The 7,772-nt window shown below is 35.9% G+C and overlaps 1 protein-coding gene across 1 annotated transcript in view; it reads right to left on the bottom strand.

The window, feature by feature from the left end:
- Positions 1 to 7,772, bottom strand: part of LOC138172037 (protocadherin-15-like) — a 2,287,527-nt gene that overhangs the window by 1,570,006 nt on the left and 709,749 nt on the right. The window lies entirely within an intron of this gene.

Here is a 7,772-nt window from a genome sequence, read left to right on the forward strand (position 1 = left end):
TAGATAGATAGATAGATAGATAGATAGATAGATAGATAGATAGATAGGCACACAGATAGATAAAACAAGGTGAATATTGGTGAAGCATTGCCTAATGGCATGGTTCAGTTTGGGACTAAATATTAAAAATAATTACTAAGGGAAAAAGAGATACTAAAAATATAGGAGCAGAAGTAAAAATGGTGGCATAATTCAACTTTAATATTTCAAGAGATGAATTGGTAATTCCATCAGCATGGGTTCTGTTTTTCTTGTTGAAGATCGGGGTCCCCTGAATGCCTCAGTCAATGGGTTTCATGGGTTTTTGGCTGAAATATTCACATCCCCTCAGATGAGATGAGGATGAATGTCTTTGAACTCAGCTAGTTTGGTCCTCAGGCAACAAATATCTTGACCAAGAACAGGGATTATGCACAAAGACTCACCAGCTTATTAGTGCTTCTTGAAGCTTGCCATCCACTACTACCATCATTACTAAAAGAGTCATAAAGACCTCAATGATTCTGAAAGGCAAAGTGGATACTGTGCTAATGTATTAAAGCAGATTGTTTTAAAGAAAGTAAAATACACACACAGAGATTTACAATGCAAATACCATGTCAAACAATAGGCCTATTGAAAATTTCAGTATCTGGGCTTTTCCTCCTTTCCAAGCACAAGTATAAATCATATGTCTTTTTGGCTGCGCTAGTTAAAGAAATAATTATTTTTTGTTTTCCTGAACTCCTTTTTTTGGTCCCCTTTTCCTTGACAGCCAGAAAAAACCGCTGAGTTTTTAAATCATACAAACTTTCTCTGTTCTTAGAATTTTTTTTATTATAGAATTTCTGAATATTCACATATTTTTGTATCCCACATTGACCAATTCCTACCAGTATAATAATGATAAAAATAATTAGCTAGCATTTATATGGAACCAATTATGTGTCATGCACAATGATAGAAACTTACATAACCAATTACTTTACTAATTAAGTAGAAATCAGTAAATGCAATAGAGAAGAGGGCAGAGTTAGGCCCCTAGGTGTCTTCCCAGTATCTCCATGTAGGAAATCAGCTCTCTCTCAAAATGCTACTTCATGAACTGATATATATATATATATATATATATATATATATATATATATATATAAAGTTTGCCTAACTTTCAAAGTACTCCCTTGACCATTCCCCTTGTATCCCAAACATACCTGTCATTCCTTCTCCATGTCCCCAAGCTGAGGAAAAGTTGTCCTGAATACTTGTTCCTATCCATTTACATTTGATAATTAAGAGGATGAAATTCTGAGGCCTGGTATGACCAAATTCATTTTTGCCACTCTGAAATCCTATCTGTCAGTGGGGATAATGTGCCTTGTAACCCAATATAAAAAAGAGAAATATTATTTCCTCTTAGAAAAACATAAAGAATATAGCAATATTTTTGTACTTGAAAACTAACTGGATACTAGGATTTAGCAATATTAGCTATATCTCTGATGCTTCTAAAAAAATTTCCAAAAGAAAATGGAAAAAATGCTTCTTTTCATGCAAAGTCTGCTATAAGGTCACCTATCCTTTTACTTAACACTATTTTAGAAGTTAGACATGTTTAGAGTATAAAAAACAAAGGAAGTCACTTCCATTGTTTAAATCTGACCATAGTTGTTGTCTTCCAAGACTTAATTTGTGTGAAAGAGCAAATGACTTCTTTAGGTATCAAATCCCCTAAAGTAATGTAAACACTATTTTTTAAAAAGTTGGTGCAGTAGATAAGGTGTTGCATTTCCAGGTAGAGGACATGAATTCAGACTCCAGATTTGTCATGGTTTTCGGTCATGGTGACTATGTGTCTCTGTTTCTTTATGAGAGAAAGAGATTAGATGCCTTCTGAATTCCTTTCAAGCTTTAAGGAAACAAAGGACTTGAGACGGCAAGGGATACCATAAATAAATGGATTATTGACTGAAGTATTAATTTGAGAATGAAGAAGTGAATTCCAGATGAAGTAAAAGAGGCCCAAAGAGGAGAATTAAATGCGCCAGCATGCAAAGGTAGTAAGAGGTAGAGTAAGGGTTCTAGAAGAACTTTTTGGAATCCAAATCCCTTTCCTTGGCATCTAATTGCCTCTGGCATATAGACTTCAAAGTGGTGGAGACTCTCATCTTTGCAAGAGGGGTACAACACTCACAGAACTTATATTTTATGTTTTCCTCAAATAACAGTCCCTTACTGATAATGGAATTCTATTGAAATCATGTCTTATGACTAACAGTTTAATTTTCCACTTCTGCAGACATTAGAGACAAAAGTTAGCTATGAAGAAAATTGCCATGGACCAAGATGTTGGGGTTATTTAGAGCTTCCTTAACATAGAAGTCAGTGCACACTCCATAAATATGTTAGGGGGTAATTGTCTGAGTGATGCTGATAATTAGTATCAAAACAGCAGCAAATGTACTTGGACGGAGAATCTATGATCTTGGGTTTCAATTATTTAATTCATTTAAAATGCAGCCAAGGCTACTCAGCTTCAGGTACATTAACATGATAGATTGCACAATTATAAGCCTGTTCAATGCAGAACAAGCTTTCTCTATTTTCTCATCATTCCCTGATACCCACACTCTTTAGCCTCAGAATTTACCTTGAAGTAAAGCACAGCTTACCTCAGTTATAGGCTTTAAGTAATTCTGTTTTTCTTGAAAGGTGTGAAAAATCCAGGCAACAACAAATGAATAAAAGGAATAATTCCCAACATGGGAGGCTTAAAATATTGAAGGAGTCATTACCATAGCTCATGCACTCCAGTAGGAGGTTGATAACTTGAAATATATGACGTATAATTCGTATATCTTAAAATGGTTTTGAATGGCATTAGGTGAAGAGAGACAATCAGTAAGGCATGAGTCGCAATTATGTCTCCTAAACATAGGTAGCTAAGTGGTGAAGTGTAGAGAATGCCAGGCCTGAAATTGGGAAGACTTGTCTTCCTGAGTTCAAGTCTACCCTCAGAGTCTTTCTAACTATTTAACCCCTGGCAATTCATTTAACTGTAATGCCAAGCAAAGTCAACTTCCCAAGATTCAAAATACCAGCATAGGTGCTCTCCATTTTATTCAGTGACAAATTAAGAACAGAGAAAATCAAAATATAGCATAATTCAAAATACAGCATTCACCAAGTGTAATTCAATAATTCCCAAATACTATTCCACCCCTGGACATTATAATTCATTTAGTCCATCCCAAAGCCCCCCTTCTCAAATGGAGATTAGTTTCCAAACATAAGCAAAGTACATTCATTTGGTCAGCCACAGAGCACAAAAAAGTAAAAAATTTCCCACCCTTGGATCACAACTGAAGAGGTCATCTACCCAGGAATTACAACAAGCTTAAGGACAGCATTTATTACCCCAAGAGAGGTCTTTTCTTCATCTTGACCCAAGGCAAGTTCTCAGCTTTGTTCCTGGGGAGACAAAGCTTAGCAAGGCCACAAGATATATTGCCAGTGTCCTCATTAATTCTTTCTCTGTCTGCAGAATAGTCCTAGGACCCCTGAAAACATTAGCAAAACCCTCTTCTAGGATTTCTGCAAACATACAACAAGAAAATCCTTCTTCAGCACTTCTGAACCAACAGCAAGGTTCCAAGACCTCTGCAACAACAGGACTGTCCTTCACCAGTGGATGAATCTGGCAAAACAACATCAAAACAGAAAAAGTACCAGCATAACAGCCATGTCTCCTCAGTCCTTGGCAGTTTGAAATGGCCTTCAGCAATCCTCTCCATCTCTCTGACTCCATGATGCTGCTTCCAAAAAATTCTTCTGCCTCTCTCTCTGCTTGTGGCTCTCTAAATTCATGTCACCAGCTCCTCCCAGTTCAGCCCTCTCTTTTCATGTCAACAAGTCCACCCCACAAGTGGGATTCACAAGCTCTGGGTTTTAACACAATCAATCTGAAAACCAAGGCAATACAGGGGTATCTTTACATAACATTACTATTACATTAACCCTGTTTTACTCAGTTTCCTTACCTGTAAAATGAGCTGGAGAAGGAAATGGTACACCACTGCAGTGCCTTTGCCAAGAAAATTCTAAATGGGATCATGAAGATTTGAACACTTCTGAAAATGACTAAACAACAACTCCTAAACCACACCTTGAGTAACCCTGGGTCTGTCACTGTCTTTTAGTGCTTGTGGAAACTCTTTAGTAAGAATTTCTATTTAATTATCAACCTGCATGTTGGAGGATCTTTGGCAACAGGGAATTGGGTGAAATCATGAAATCAAATGTTTGGGCCCATTACCCAGCATTCTAACTACCACCACTACCACCACTACCACCACCACCACCACCACAACAACAATTGCAACAGCTGCAACACCAGCAACAAAGCCTCAGACACTTACTAGCTGTGTGAGCTGGACAAAGCTTTCAGACTCTGTAGACTTCAATTTCCCCATTCATAATAATAATGGGATCTACCTCGCAGAGTGGTGAGGATCAACTGGGATAATATTTGAAAAGAGGTTAGCGTGGTGTCCAGCCCATAGAAGACACTTAATAGATGCTTGTTAACTTTCCTTCCATCAGCCTCCTATGGTCACATAATATCCAAAAAATCGAAACTATACAATGAACAATGAGTGCTGAAGAAAAAGAGAGAAAGATTATTCAGACAACAAGAAGTCGAGAATTGTGGATACAGATTATATCTTGAGCAAACAACCTATGGCTTCAAATTCAAACCCATTTCAAAAACTAGCTGTTTGACTCTGGTCAATTCACTAAATCTCTTGCTGGCCCATATGACCTATCCACCATGTCCCAGAAACTGTCTCACCTTGGAACACCCCTGCTCTCCTTTTGCCTATTCCTTTGATCAATCAGGTCTTTCTTCAGTCTCAATTTTAAGGAAATGTCCAAGCAAGATATTTGCTCACTCTTTTATTTCTCTCTTGGTTCTGTTCCTGATTCTCTGAATTTAAATTTTCAAGATTCATTCTCTTCCCCAGAAACCTTCCCACCTTTCAGGATGTCATCTCCATCATTCCCAACCAGCATTCTTACCACAGAAGATCCATCTATCACCACAACCTCTTACTTTAATTGCTCAGCTTCTTCAAGAGCCTCAATTTTAAGAAAAAGGCCCAGATCAGGCATGTTCACTTCATCTTGTCTGTCTGGAATCTTCTGATTCTCAGGATTTCTTTCCCTAATATATCCAAGTAGTTTCTGACACTGGGGGATTTGTCTGTTTCCCCAGGCCCAAGAAAATTATACTGTATCTAAAATCAGGAAATTCGTCCTAAAAGGCACATTCTGAAACTGAACAAAGAACCATATATTTGTTCTAATATAGATAGTGTTAAACAATGAAAAATATAGCACTGCTTTTGAAGAATATTTCCTTATGTCCACATTTGAGATTCATTAATTATTATGTGAACTGGTCCCTTTGACACCTTTTTTTGCTCACTTATACTGTACTCCCCTCCACATACAGTGTAATGAAGAGACATTTGCCTGCGTGCTGCTCTTTCCACACCAGCTCCTCTCCTGACTCTGTTCCTGTTCCCTGAATCTCCCTAAAAATGGACATTTTTTCTCTCCTCATGCCTATCTCTTGGATTCCTGGGTTCAAATTCTTCCTTCTTTAAGTAACCTTGTTCAGTCTTCATCTTCCAAAACTTTGCTATTTTTCCTAGGATATTATTTCGAATTTACCCTGGATATCATATGTGTATGTGTATCCACAGACACATATATAATTTTAATCTGTGTACCACCATTTCCTCCCCTTTAAATTATGAGTTTACTAAAGACAGGGATTATTTGGGTCTTTCTTTGTAGCACCACTATTTAGCAAAGTGCCAAGCATGGAAGTATTTAATAAATGCATTTTGTTTTCTCACAAGAAAAATGTGGGGTAGGAAATATAGCAATTTTTATATTCCCATTCTAAAGATGTGGAATCTAACCTTATAGGTGATTGAGTTAATTTTTTTTTCATCATCACACTGTATCAGAGGGCAGAGAATTCAAACAAGTCAAACCTTCTCTGAAACAGGCCAAATTGCTACTAATTTCTTTAATTGTATTATTTTTGCTGTAATATTATTCTTCTCTATAATTACATACACTTTCATAAACTATTTGAATACAGATATTTGAAAAAGAATGAGAATTTTTTTACTGTAATAGCTAGCAATATTATTTGCTGAAAATTTAAAGACATTAAATATATTTTCAACTAATTATTAATTTTCTTCATCTTTGAAATTATTTGAGTCCTTGCTTATATCTTTGAACCAACTATAAAAAAAACTAACTATATAGGGTATTTGATAATAACATGGTCTGGAGACCAAAGGTTGTTTACTGTGATATATGGACCCAGATATGTAGTAAGTATCTACAGTCTCACTCTCTCAGGACATAGGTTAAGGTCATAAAATGAGTAAAGAAGAATTTATGAATGAATCCCCAGAGATGAGTGTGATGCCAGGTACATTGTAAGAATTTCATAAATACTAATCAAACTTGAAATTATATTTCTTTACACATTTTAAAATTTACTTCTAAACATTCCTTTATATGGTAGGCTGAAATTTTTATTTTTTTTAATTTCTTAAATAGTTTTATTTTAAATTTGAGGTAAAAGTGTCTTATACATAATAATCATAATACTCAAACAATTTCTGCCCACTAAAAAGTTAGATGCTGCTGATTTTTAAAAATGCATTTCCCAATTGATAATTATTTTTTTGTTGTTTTTTGGAGGTGGGGAAGGTAGGGCAATTGGACTTCAGTGACTTGGCCAAGGTCACACAGCTAGTGTATGTGTGTGTGTGTGTGTGTGTGTGTGTGTGTGTGTGTTAAGCATCTGAGGCCAGATTTGAACCCAGGTCCTTCTGACTCCAGGACCAGTGCTCTACTCACTTCACCACCTAGCCACCCCTTAACTGAAAAATGTTAATGCTAATTTCAGTCAAATATAATGTTTCTGAGGAGAACTGAGTTGGTTCCTAATCTTATTTTTCTAATTTCTTTAAAACAATGGAGTTGTCATTCTTAATTTTTTCTTCTAAGGTGATGTTTGCAAAACATGCTTTTAGAAGGTTATACAGGAGAGATCCTTTCACTATTTTTTTAAATTTAGTTACATTCAGTTTTTGGAGGAGAGATTTTATAGCATGACACACAGGGCAGGAGGGACTTCAGAAATATTGCTTGGAGTTGGCGGAAGAGAAGAAACATAATGCGTTCCCTTTCTATTTGAATTCTTGCTACCTAGTATTTTATACAATACAACATAAGGAAAAAAAAACAAAATTTGGAAAAAAAACCCTGAGCTCCATGACTTCTTCCAGATATATATTAGTTGTATGACCAATAGTGATGTGCTCTGAGGACCATAGGCAACTGTCTTAAGATTATAAACTCCAGAAAATATAACTCTTTCTATAGAGAAAAAGGTATCTTCAGTTCTGGGATATTTCAACTACAAGGAAGTCCAGGGAGGAGAATGCAACTTGGAGGTTGGGGAAAATTATTATTGCTAAGTTTATTGCTTCTACAATGCTGAAGGGGGAAAATCCCTAGTCATGCCATCCTAGTCATAACTCTTAAAAGGTAGCTTTGTAGATAGATAGATAGATAGATAGATAGATAGATAGATAGATAGATAGATAGATAGATAGATAGATAGATAGATAGATGATAGATAGATAGATAGATAGATAGATAGATAGATAGATAGATAGATAGATAGATAGATAGATAGA

The sequence above is a fragment of the Petaurus breviceps genome, unplaced genomic scaffold, assembly GCF_028583685.1.
Source record: "Petaurus breviceps papuanus isolate PSGF00001 unplaced genomic scaffold, PetGlider_PUasm1.0 490, whole genome shotgun sequence".
Lineage (NCBI taxonomy): Eukaryota > Metazoa > Chordata > Mammalia > Diprotodontia > Petauridae > Petaurus > Petaurus breviceps.